This window comes from Rousettus aegyptiacus, unplaced genomic scaffold, assembly GCF_014176215.1.
Source record: "Rousettus aegyptiacus isolate mRouAeg1 unplaced genomic scaffold, mRouAeg1.p scaffold_m13_p_18, whole genome shotgun sequence".
In the NCBI taxonomy this organism is placed as follows: domain Eukaryota; kingdom Metazoa; phylum Chordata; class Mammalia; order Chiroptera; family Pteropodidae; genus Rousettus; species Rousettus aegyptiacus.
Window position 1 is genome coordinate 7046776 of NW_023416293.1, and position 13921 is coordinate 7060696.

Consider the following 13921-nt stretch of genomic DNA (forward strand, 5'->3'; position numbering starts at 1 on the left):
CCCTGCTGAAGTCTCAGTTTTCATTGTGAGGTGTAGAGAATAATACCCAGCTTATAGATTTCTTTTGATAGTTAAATGAGATAATGTAACAAAAGCACTTAGCCTAATTGTCCTTGTCATCTATTGCTACTTTATAAATGACCCCTAAAACTTAGTGACACAAAATGGAAACTCTTTTATTATGCTCATAAATTCAGATGGAGAACATTGAATTCTGAAGCTTCAGCTTGGAAGACTCAAATAGCTTGGGATGCATCAAAGGCTGGGGGTGGAATCATATGGAGAGTTCTGCATTTACGCACCTGATTGTAATGGCTTGGAGAGCAGGCTTCCCGGTGATTGGTTCCCCACCTGTAGCATCTTGATGTTACTGTGCTTCTTTCAGTGTGGTGACTGGTTCCAAGAAGGAGTGTGTCCTAAGAGGGATGTCTGGAGAGCAAGTGTCCCCAGAGAACCAGCTGGAAGATGCAGAGCCGTTCTGAACTAGGCTCAGATGTTACATGAAGTCACTTTCTTCATGTTCTTTTGGTTGCAGACTGTTCACTCAGTCCAACCTGGATTCCAAGGAAAGGGGAAATAGATTCCACCTAGGAACTGACAGGAGAGCTCACAGATGGGGGATATTACTGCTGTTACCTTTATTTAATGCAATCCATCTAGATAGTGCTTGGCATACACTAAGTGATCAAAAATATCTTGCCATTTTTGTAGAGGATGCTATTATACTATTATAACGTATACTTGTGAGTAATTTTGCATTTGTGGGATTAGCAATGGGCTCTGAATTTAGCGAGCAGCCTGAGTTCAGCACCTGGGACAGTGACTCATGGAATTGGCTCTCTATCATGATTTGGTTGAACGAATGTGAATGATTTGATGACTGAGCGGGTTCTGTCTCCTGATCATACTTTTGGGTTCTTGATCTTCATTGTTGTCTGACATTTTTTTCTGGAATGAGCCACATGTGTTTGGCTAGAACCTAAAGATTCATAATTCTCATAGACTGAGACAATGAATAGTACCCAGTTCTAGGCTGTGTGTCTGCCCTTCTCCTCATGGTACCCTTGTGAAGATGCAACGCCCCCTTGGGGCTGGGAAGGGCAGATGTCTTTGTTTAGACAAATTTGAATACATATGCATAGCAACTCCATCTTGGCCTCTGTTGCTGGTTCCTCAACTTTTAACTAGCAAGTCCCAGCACTCAGTCCTTACACTTGTTCTTTACCTAAACTCTCTCCCTTAGGGAGCTCATCTAGTGCCATGTCCTGAAAAATATCTATTTCCTATCTATCTGTCATCTATCATCTATCTAATCTACTAATCTATCCATCCATCCATCCATCCATCTATATATCATCTATTGATCACCTATCTGTCTATCATCTATCATATCTATCTATCTGTCTATCTACTATCATCTATCTATGTATCTTTCTATCATCTGTCTGTCCACCTACTTACCTACCTACATACCTACCTATATATCTATCATCTATCTATGTATATCTATCTTCTAAAACGTTCACATACACATAATTTCTGACCCAGGCCACCTACTTTGCATCTCCACTTGTCTGTCTGAGAGCGGTTTCAAGCTAAACATGCTTAGAACTGAATTTCTGTCATCTCATTGCCCTTCTGACCCACAAACCTGCCCCCGGAAACCTCCCTGAGTCTTCTCCGTCTGCTCAGTTGCCCAGGTTAACATCACATAGTTTCTGTCTTCTCTCTTTTTACTACCACCTAAGTTGCCATGGAAGATAATTCTCTTGGCTCTGCCTTTGAAATATATTGTCACATCCATGGCTATGGCGCTGATTCATTCCACCACCACATCCCTTCTGCATTATACCCTCGTAGCTTTCTCTGGTCTCAGCGCTCCTGCTTTTGCCTTCCCCTAAGTCTGTTTTCAACAAAGAAGTCAGAATATATATATATATATATATATATATATATATATATATATATATATTTATAAATGTGAACTAGTTTACGTTACTTCTTCATTCAAAACCCTCCTGTCTTAGTCAGTGTCTTCTTATCTTATTCAGGCAAAAGTCTAAGTTCTTATTATGACCTGAAAGACCCCACAAGTGCACAAACACACACACATCCCCCCGACCTTTCTAGTTTTCTCCCCCTGCTCTCTTCACCATATCTACACTGTCCTCCCAAGCAGGCTCCTACTTTAGGGCCTTTGCAATTGCTCTTCCCTTATCCTATATTTCTGTCTTTCCAGATAGCCACAAGGCTGGCTTGGTCATCGTCAGGCCATTGCGCAAATGCCATCTTTACAATGAGGCCTTCCAGACCATCCTATTTAAATCACAACCGCTCTAATCATCCTCATCATGTTTCTCTTCATTATTATTATTTTTTTCACAGCCCTATTCAGCATCAGGCATACAACTCATTCGCTAATTTCATTTATTGTCCATTCCTGTGCTGGAAACTGCTGTGAGGGCAGGAGTTTTTGTCTGCTCCATTTTCCTTGTTTTCTGTCAGCCTCAGCGTGGTTCCAGTCTAGACACTCAGGAAATATTTGTTGAATCAATGAATCAATTAATAATGTATAATATAGTCACGTGAAATAAACTTACAATAATTGCCATCTATAAGATATTTATAAAAAGTAAATACCCAAACAAACAATCGATACGTGTTTTTTTTATAAGATAGATTTTTCTGAGTACCCTAAGTTTATTTCATGTTGTTTTGCTTCCCAAAGAGCCTTGATGGACAGCAGGCCCTTTGTCAACTGCTTTGTGAGCATGAGTGCAGCTTCCTTGTGAATGACTTATACAGAAGAGTCATTTTAGGTCCTAGGACAACTGGCTCAACTTGTGTTTTCATTTAGCGAATACTGCTCTTAAAAATAAAAAATCTCCTATATTGTTTTGGGATATATAAACTCTTAAAATACTCTTTTGTAAGTTATTTTTAAATAAATACAGAAGAGTTTAGTGGTTTCAACTGCAAGACAAATGCAGACCAAGTCAGGTCAAAGTTCTAGTCAATATTATCAAATTGTAAATGTTCTAGTTTTACAAACATGGTTAATGTAAAAGTACATGGCCAAGTGCAAATCAATTCTCACACATAAAAATGAGATCAAGAATATAATTTAACAATCTTTCAAATCTAGGCTAGTAACAATTGTGAATTATGTGCATCATAAAATTTAGATGTATAACTTTGACCATGTGCTCAGTTTTTTTAAAGTTTATGTGAAAAACTGTACAAATACTGCTATTGTTTACTGAACTCTCCAACAAATAAGTTACTTTATCTCTGTGGATTTTCTTAACGGCCAGAGATGAGATGAAAAAAATAACATAGCTTTTACTACAAAGATGTTTTTTTTTTTTTTTTGCTATATTTAAAAGACATGTATTTGATTTATCACTCTTGCTTGACTTTTAGTTGTAAATTTTTTTATGTAATTTGAAAAGACTGACTTCATATATGAGCAGTTTGACATGATTGGTTAAAATAATTAGGAATATCAAGAATTGGGTAGTCATTTATAGACTGGTTTATTTATGATCACAATGCTTGCATTATCAAATTACATATGCATATATATTCATACACTGTAACTAACTTTCTATGCTGTTAAAAAAGTTCTTTACAGTGATGTATTCATCAGAACGAATGTAGGAAACAATTATCCTAGTTCAGAAGGGACTATGCCCTATTGGAGGTCACCCTTTGGGCAGATGATGGGCTCATAGCAGGAGACCTAATTTAGCCAGGCACCAATGAAATGTAAACTGGGATTCAGGTTGTGTAAAAATGCTCTGAGAAGGGATGGGGTGAGCGGGTCCCTAGGGGCCTCGCTGAGTGGGTGTTACTGTGAATGCTCCTGGGAGGTGACTCCCAACAAGCAAAGATGAAGCCAAGCCTTGGTTCTCCTGGGGGTGACAGTGGTCCCCAGTTCTGAGTAGCGACTGGCTGTGAATTCACTCAAGGCCAATGGCTTGTGTCTGGGACTAGAAGGGGATTACACATGAGGATTAAATGAGCAGCCATGTCTGCGTGTAGTAGCTGCTCAATTAGTTCCCTTCCCCTTTCCTCCAAATTCACTGTCAGTTTATTTATAGTACTCTATTCATATTTGTTCAGATTTAACGGTAATATACATTCACCCCATTCTTTCTTACTCTCTCTTTTTTATTGAGGTATAATTTATATACCATGAAATTCACATCGTAAGTGTGCAATTCAGCGATTTCAGTAAATTTGTAGAGTTGCGCAACCTTTATCAAAATCCAGTTTTAAAACATTTTCATTTCTCCCCAAAGTTCCCCTGTGCCTATTTACGGTTAATCCATTGCCACTCGGCAATATGCATTTAAGCACACATGCTACATCTTTCACAGTTAATTACATTTATCCTGTTTTTCAAAAGTTCCAGATATTAAAAACCTATTGGAAGAATAAATTATCATTAACCGAAGAGGCTGAAATCAGAGAGCATAGTGATTACACACTCTTTTAAAATATTTCCACGGTACTATAGCTCTAAGTGCCTAATGTCTGACTTTATCTGATGATATCGAACAGGTACCTTTAGCTCTCTGCTTGAGAGCGAACATCACGAGGTGCCCGTGGTGCCGTGGAGGAGGGGATCTACACGGTGACAGTGCCAGTGTGGGCTCCTGAGAAGACGTCGCGTCCGTGTGAAACGGAACGAAGTCGCATTTACCCCTCCTTTGTCATTCACCGACCGAGTGATATTGGGTAAGCTATGGGACGTCACTGAGCTTACTTTCTCATTGGCAAATGGGAGTAATATTTATTTATTTTTATTGATTCGTGAGGTGGTTACAATAATGAAGGAAATGGCCAGGACAGCACCTTGTAAAAAAAAAAAAATCCTACGCGTAGGTGAGTTTTACTACCTTGTGATTGATAAAGTTAGACCAGCTCTGTCTACAGTTAATTCATTTTACCAGAGCTCCAAAACCGAGTAGATGAATAAATAAGGCAAAGTGTTTTTCATCTGTGGTTTTATAGATTCTGTGGTTCATTAGGTACATGGGTTGAAAGTAATTAGTATCCATTTGAATTATATTTTTGCCTCACTTGGATGTCTGAAATCTTAATATTAGTAGTGCATGTTGAGACTTCATTGAATTTTTAATATAATTCTATCTTGAAGTCCCAGACATCTAATGTTTGACTCTTCCTGATGAAATTTGCCAAGAGCTTTCATCTTTCCACCCGAGAAAGAATTTTAAGTTGCTGGTGGCACAGAGCAGGGAGCCCCCTACACAACAATACTGTAGTTTCACTCTGTCAAGATTAAAAGCTCAATGCTATTCACATTGTCTCTGAGAGGAAAGAAATGGAAAAAGGGAATTTATAAAATTCTTCAAATCCCACTTCTCAAACATCTTTTCTGTCCGGTTTCTCTGCTCGTGAATGGAGTGCATTGTTCAGGAGGCATCTGGGCTCTCCTACACAGCTTTCTTCATCCTGTGCATGGCACAGAAGAGACTTATTCTTTGCAGGTACACGTTCTACAGCTTGAGTGGATTGAACATTGCAGGTTTTAAGTTCTATTTAAGTGTTACTTCCTGTTAGGGTGCTGTATTTGAAGGGTCAGTCGTCGTGGAGCTGTGTGCAAAGGATATGTCCATTCGAAAGAGCTGAATTTAAAAGTATGTGGAGAATTTTCAAATGATCACAATCATTGTCTCATTTTTTTTGACATTAAAACAAAATCAGGAATGAATAATTGATAATAAATAACTTAATCCATCGCTTTGATAGGAATAACTTTCATATTTTTCTTCTCCAGAGTTTCTTATTCTCTATTTGGGTAAATGTTTACTTGCATGTTTTCATCTTGACATTGGCTCAGTTTTATTGATTTACATTTTTTTTACTTTACAGGAACAATATAAATGGTTTTCCATCACATTCAAAAATCAAACCACTGTACCCTGGTTTTCACATCCCTGTGGGAGTGAACACTGGCCTCTCCCTCTGGGCTAATTTTCTAATCTCAACTTGAGCCATTCTTTTGAACTCTTAACTCTAACCTCAATCACTTTTTTTTTTTTTTTCGCTTGTCCTTTCTATTTCTATTTGAAAAGCCTTAGCACTAGTCCCCCAGTGCTGCAGGTTCGGTTTCCCAGGACACGGAGTCCGAGGTGGAAAGCGGGGTGCGGGGAGTTTATTAGGGAATGCTCACGGGAGCAGCACCGTGCGAGGGAGGGCAGAAGACCAGGCACAGAGAGAACGGCCTTGAGCACAGAGCAGCCTCGGGTGACTCTGCGGGACACTCTACTGTCTGTGGCATTCCAGACTGTCTTCTGGAACAATTCGCATGATCTCTTTAGGGATATTTTATATCTCTTGACATTCGACTCAGAGAGTCTGGTTAGAATATGTAGTTCTTCTCATATTGTCATTTAGCTTACATTGTTAGGGTTCATGAAGGCCGGGACATTTCCCACAAAGTCGCATACCATAAGTAACATGTGGCTTAACATATGCATTTAGAGATATAGTATTTTATTACTTATGTTCCTGTTTTGATTACTGTTTTTGATTTTCAACTTCCCTGTTTTAAAGCTTTCGAGGTAATAGTTATCACCCAGCACTGGGGTCAGCAAACATTTTCTTTAAAGGGTGAGATGTTAAATATTTTAGTCTGTGTGGACCAGATACTTTCTACTCAACTATGGCTTTGTAGTAGGAAAGCAGCCATACTCAAGAAAAGAAAATGGGCTTGACTGTGTTCCAATGAAACTTTTTTTTCACAGCTCTTAATTTGCTGATGCTTCCTCTAGCTCCATGTTTTTCATAGCTTACCAGTCTAGAGTGAGATAAGGAGCTTGTACCAGAATGTAAAACTACACTGTGCTTTCTTCATTGAGGAAGACGTGTTACGAAAAATGTATCCGTTGACTAATGACTGTATGGCTGGCTTATATCGTTGCAAACTCCTTATTTCACCAAAGACCTGGAATAGTTTTCTGTACAACACTTACAATTTAAAACTGTTATTGTATATATATTTCCATAATAACATGTCCAGTCTTCTTCAAACAATAGTAGAAATGAAAATTTAAGTGCGTGAAATTAAGAGATGATATTTTTTCTTCTGTCTTTATCTACATGTGATAGAATTTCCAGATTCTCAAAATCAGAGATATTGGTTGCTTTTCTGTACTGTATAATCTTTCTCACATTAAGCACTTAAGCTTAAAATGATGCTACACATCGGCCATTCAATTTTGAATATATGTCTCCAATTTTTTTAACCTATCAAATGACAACTTAAAATGAACTAAATGGTATACATGTCAAATCTGTCACCGTTTTAAATTTTTTGTTTTACCAATTGAGATTAGTGAACAATTTGTGGGATGTCATGACAATTCACTAGCACAAACAAATTACTTTATGATACATGTTGCATTTCTATTTATATTTTTTAAGAAGTTATCAGTATTCAAAATGCATGGAATTTCTCTTGTGAGTAATACAGCACTTTTCCCTTCTCCCACAAGTCACTCAGAATAGGTTGCAAGTCTCAGGTTCACATTTTAGAGATATGAAAGAAAGGATCTCAAAAGATAGAGTATGGGTTGGAAGAACCATATATTTATTTCTTCATTACACGTTTATTGGCCTGTTATTTGGTGTTCAGAATTTCTGTTTAAAACACATAAAGATAACAATTCCGTTTGATAGGGCTTCATAAATGTGCTTTATAATTTAGACTTAGGTTTTCATGGTTTTTATCAAGTTCGTCACATATAAGCAGGGCTATTTGATCATACTCTGTTTCCTGGCTTCAGCGTTTCAAGCCTCTCCTGGGTAGAAATGAAAGATTATGAGTGTGCTACATTTCTACAGCTCTTTCATTTATCCCCCAACCCTAGCTGGCTTTCATGTCCGCAATAAAAATTCTGATCCAGGTTGGATTTATAGGAACATTATTTTTTTTCAGATCAACCTACCGTGTGACTGAATTTTTCAATGGAACCTTATCAAGTTATTATACACCATTGCAACTGGGCGCCTTAAAATTAGATGGAAGAAACAGAATATGTTGCCACAGGATGTGCTGACTAGATAAAAAGCAGGTCTTACCTTGTTTCATACTTTTAGAGCATAGAAGCCACTTAAAAAGTTTGCAAGTCTTTAAAGCATTAGCTTCAGATATTTTACTAGTTATGAGGCAAGACAGATAAGTCATGATCTTTAGGCTCCAAGATGTCTACAGACTTCTGATCATAACTTGGAATCAGTCAGTGTTACCACTTTGAATTGATCAAAGTCACAACAACAGTGTTCTATTTAGTTCACCCAAAATAGATAAATGTGCAATGTGTGTAAGACAGTTTGGAACTGAAAATAGTTTACGGACTTCTTATGACTCTCTTGAAAGGCAGTATGCATGGTGATGAATATGTCTAGGTTGCTTGGAGTCAGATCTTAACTCAGCCAGTTACTGACTGAATGGCCTTGGGGAAACTTTCTTTATCTCTCTGTGCATTCATCTCTTCATCTATAGAATGAAGAAGAATACTAATTTCGTGGCTTCGTTATAAGGATTAAATATTTAATACATATGAAGTATATGGAACAATCCTTGGAATACAGGAGGCATATAATCAGTGTTGTTTCTTGTCAAGATTATCATTAGCATCATTCTCGAAGCCCACTTTGCTGTGAACCCTGGAGTCCAGGGTTCTAAATTAAAAACCAATGATGTAAAGTCATAAGCTCACTAAACTGAGTTTTAACTTAGAAAAAATAATTAAAATTTGTCAAAAAACTAATAATAGAAAATATTATAACTATTTTTATTCATTCTTACTTTAAAAATATGCTGTCTGAAAGAGGTTTTAAACTTTCTTCTATTAGGTCTTTATACTTCTTCCTTTCCACATTCATAAAATTTGTTAGCATTTTTATATCACTGACAGAAAAATGTGAGAAATAGACTATTTAATAGTTAGCAGTTGAATATAGTTAATTTTAATAGGAAAATAATTTAATTCTTAAGTATGCGGCATACAGTTTGGTCCACAATGGTAGATTTATTTGGAAAACCCAAAATGTTTCTTTTTCCTTCTATAATAACAGTGTTTTTTTATTCACTTATAGTTTCAATTAAAGTTGAAAATATTTGCATCATAAGATACACATAGCTAATTCATATAGATTGCTGAGAAGGTTTCTGTATGAAATTTCATTCTATGTAAGCTTTAGAATTTCATGTTTATTGGATTTAGATCATTAAATATGATGCACTTTGTTTTTAAAATGGTAAATTATACCCTTTATAGCAGTGTGTTTGTGTATGTGACTTCTGGTATTCAAATCATCTCCAAAAAACTTGTATAGAAACTTCTTTATAAGAATCCAACAAACCTAATTCTCAGATTTTGATTGTTGTAATTGAATATTTCATTCAGTCTTTCCATATATGTCCTAGGCAAGATGGCAGAGAGATTGCTAATAAGCCATGTTTGCTTTTGAGCAATACTGGAAAATATATGATGATATAGGAATGACAAAGTACATATTTTAATAGTGGATTATATATTTTAATATCATCTTTTCCTGACTGTTCTTGGTGATTCAAGTGTCAGTAAGGGTCTTATGTTCTCTGCCTCAAGCAGACAGTAGACATAAATATTTCTATTTTTAATTATAAGCATAAGATGATTTAAAGAGAAATACATTTAGTGTATTTTATAGTCTTATTTAAAAACATCAATGGCCCAAATGTGGAACTCAGAGCACAGGGTTTATACCTCAGTGAGAGAGAATTGGTGATGAGTCGAGATGACACAGAGTCTGGATTGTCAGCCAGACTCACTCTCATGAGGACTCTTCCTCAATAACAACCTTTGCTTCTAATTTTGAGAAGACATATAATGACGGGGCAGAGAGGAAACAGGGAGAAATCCAAGACCTTCAGCGCCGTGACTCAGGTCACGTCTTGCCAGTCAGGATGTGCTCTCGTTCAGGTGATATTTCAGCTTCTATGTGATATTTATGGCTACACAAATGACACTAAAGAGGGCTGTTTGGCTCTGACATATTGCCATTTTATTTCCAGATGATCGTATAGCTTATGTGACATTTTCCAGGGAGCTATGTGCTATAAACTTACAGATTCCGGGTTTGTTTAGTACGAACAATTCTAGATGAATCAAGTATATTCTGCTGACACATTTTTGTAAACGAGGACTCTCTTGGGAGAGGATACCTTCAGTTTGTGTGCCAGGAGAACTGTCATCAGCATGGTTGCAGGAGATGTGGCTAGACTAGCTTCTTTGTTTCTCGAAGTGACTTCCTTATCTCCCTCCTCCCAGCCCAAGGGGGACGATGGATCGCAGACATTCCCCGAAGCCCTTCTTGAGGGAGATGGGCTCAACCACAGGGCAGGAGAGAGACTGGAGTTCATGCAGTTTGGTGGTTGCTGGGTCTTTGCAAAAAGATTCGGTCTCTGTCATATCCTTTAAGCTGAGTCCAGGGAGAATGCATGACTCGGGAGATACCAGCTACGTTTGGAGCTATCTCAGAGCTGAATGTACCAGGACTTATGGGTGTCAGGGCACAGCTAAGCAAGATGGCAAGTGTCTTGAAATCTCAGAATTGTAGGTTATCAGTGGTTGAGAGAAATACCTTGTGGACCAGCCTGTGTCCTAGCAATATCATCGAGATTTGCATATCCGGGCCAGGCATGTTGAGGAAAGATTTGTAAATTTACTGTGTTTACAGGAAAAGTGTGGGAATAGATGACGCGAGAGGTAGAAGAGGGGAGAGGGAGAGAGGCAGAACAAGAGAGAAAGAGAGAGAGAACTTGATTGGATTCCGTTGTATATCGTAAAGGTCCATACTACCTTGAACTGGCAAGAAAAAATTCTTCTAGTGAAAAAAAAAATGCAAGCCAAATTCCATTCAGTTATAGACCAATAAACATTATTATTCTTGGAAAGACTTCATGACAGTAGAATTTCCAATGTGCTGTATTACCTTTGCTGAAGAGCAAATCAGTAAAAGAGGAAAATTGTTGAAGGAAACACCTCTGCTCTTACTGGTTGTGTTGCATGGATTGGGTTGCTTCATTTTACTGACTCTCGGTTTCTTTATTTGTCAAGTAAGTTCATCTCTGCCTATTCACGCCACTGCTGCAAAGAGCAAAGGAGATGTGAACGGGAGCACCTGGCCCTTGGTCTGGTGCAGGTTTGGAGAGGCGTGATCGGAGGAGGTACCACTGAGGTGATACCCCTGCTTCTCGTTTTGCAAATTATTTAGCTTCTGCCTCCACACTGAGGCCACTCTTCCATGACCTCTGAGATCTGGAGTCGCGACTTTTGTTCTTCTGCTTTGGAATCCGAGCACCGTGTGTGGCAACCAAGGTTTCAGCTGTTAGTAGATGTAGGGATTATTGTTGCCGACGACTGAAAAATATGTCGGGCGCCACGAGGTCCCTTTGTATTTGTGTAGTCACAGGTGTAATCAACCAATGACTCTTTACTCGTGCTGGTCTGAAATAAGCCTGGCATTTCTAGAAGCAGACCTTTAAAGCATCCATCTTTTTCTTTTGGACATTAGTATTTAATTATTTGCATTCATGAGGAGACTTTTGTTGTCTCTTCATAATTTGTATGTGAGAACAAGGCAAACACATTTGTGATATTTCATTTATTATTTATGTATTAATTTTATTTTATCATATCTGTGGGAGTACTGATGTTAAGGGCATGTGTACATTTTCAAGAGATTCTCCTCTCTTGAAAAGTCATAGATGACCCCTGCGAGCTGTTGGGGGCACTTGTTTTCTTAAAGCACAGTTACGTGCAGATACAAAAGAGGCAACATTTCCTCAGGATATAATTTTTTAAAGCACCAACCAAAAGTCAACGTTGTGTCTTCGTTTTCAAAAGAAGTCCGCTGAGGTTTGCCAATTCACTTGTGTCTGACTGTCGGAATGATAGGCATGAAACTGTTTAGAGACGGAAGGCCACCCCGCCATTGATCTTCTGGACATGGCACAATTAAGAAAGTCCACGACAAAAAAGAGAGAGGTGACCATGTAGATGAGTTTCTTATTCTTTGACTCCAAGTAAATCCAAAACGAAGCACATCTCTGCAAGTAGTTCTTTTTCTTTTTTTCTTCCCTGAATTTTAAAAGAGACTCTGAAGGAATGAGAGAAAGCTAAAAATATTCTAAACAGAACTTGAAAATTGATCATTGCAGCCAATATCAGTAATGATAAATTTATTAAGAGGGTTAGTTTTTCAAAATAACAAACTTGGAACTTCAAGATTTACATTAACATGCAAATTATTTGGAATTTATGATTGTAAAGAAGAAAAAGATGGTTGATAAAATAATGCCCTAGAGAAGCAGCCCTAAATTTGTGGAGCTTGGGATGTGTAGTGGAGAGGGTTGTAAATGATAGAAGTTTAAAGTACGTATGTTTTTCTTGAAATTCACTGATCTGACACTGAAAACATCAAAATGAAAATGAGACTTTTTGTTGTTGTTGTTAATCCTCAGTTCTGTCACTAACTCGCTCTTTCATCCTAGGCTCCCATTTTCTTCCCTGAACCTGTGTTTTTGGGTGACACAGAGGTATGGCATTGAGAGGTCTCCAATTTCCTTTGCTGTTCTGACATCTTCCGAGAGTGCGTCATCATTTTCTGCGGACTTGACCTCTGGGTTTTGCAACACTTGCTTACCCTCAGTGTATGACGATTTAATCTTTCATTTACCATGCTTTTGAGACCACACTCTCATGGCCTTGGCGACTGAAATGAGACCCATTTAGAATAACATAACAAAAAGGGCATTATTTCAATAGCAAATAAAAAATATATATCGTCACTTGGAACCTGGAATCCCAGTGCTCAGTGAGAAGCATGATGTCCCCTGTGCCATTAGAAATGTATTAGGAACCCAGTGACAAGTTTTGCTCTTTCTTACATGCTCATGACTTCCCTTGAAGTCAGCAGGAACTGAGTATGTGTAATAGGGTAGAATACAACCTTTGTAACAGGTGTCATTGCTGTCTGTAACCCACGTTCTTATCCCACTTGACAAAGAGTGTTTGTCAAGTCCAGTCTCAAGTCTGAGAAGCCAGTTGTAATGATTTGCTCTCGCGCCTGCGGGCTGAAGCTAACAGGAACAGACTCTGACATACGGGATGAATTCCCTGGCCCGGAGCCACTAATTACAGTGGCCGTGTCGGAAGAGCCTGAATTGCTTATAGGAAAATCTCCAAAGCTCTTAAAAAAGATGGAAGAGAACATTGTCATCTAAAGAAACAGTGGAAGTTTAAGTGAGGCACAATTACGTAGTGATTGTTTACTAGTTAAAGACATCCTAGGCATTGTATTATTATAGGCTGTGAATCAGTCATTTTGAGCAGGAATGATACTTTAACCTGACTTTATTACTCTTTTCTTTAGGAGTCAAGGGATGAGAGAAGGAATGTTTATTATGTTAATAACTGATTTAGAACTGGAATTAGAAATGAGAACGAAGTTAACATTCTGGGGAGGAAAGAACAAACTCACGCCCACACCCTTCTGGAATGTACCTGCATTTTCTGTGCGTACGAGATATAGCCTCTCTCTAACATTATTTCTTCAATTGGATTGCTGCAGTCACTTAACAAAAAGTTTTTAAGCCAGTCTACCAAAATCAAATTAGTCAGTATATCCGGATGGTATTTATCTGAGGGATTTAAAAGTATCCAAGGAGAAAACTGGGGTTGTATGAGATAAAATATATAATTTATATATAAAAAGCTTAATAGCACTTTAAATTTAATCATTAATTTAAATCAACAGAGACTATGTGTTCTCCACAGTGACCAGACTACAGATGTTTATAAACAGAAGCAAAAACAGAACCATGGATATTTTAACCAAA

The 13921-nt window shown here is 37.8% G+C and overlaps 1 long non-coding RNA gene across 1 annotated transcript in view; it reads left to right on the forward strand.

The window, feature by feature from the left end:
• Positions 1 to 5037, forward strand: part of LOC107498963 — a 120392-nt gene extending 115355 nt beyond the window's left edge. The window contains exon 5 of the long non-coding RNA XR_001594166.2: positions 4567 to 5037. This is a non-coding gene — a long non-coding RNA (uncharacterized LOC107498963). The remainder of the gene's footprint in view (positions 1 to 4566) is intronic.
• The last annotated feature ends 8884 nt before the right edge of the window (positions 5038 to 13921 follow it).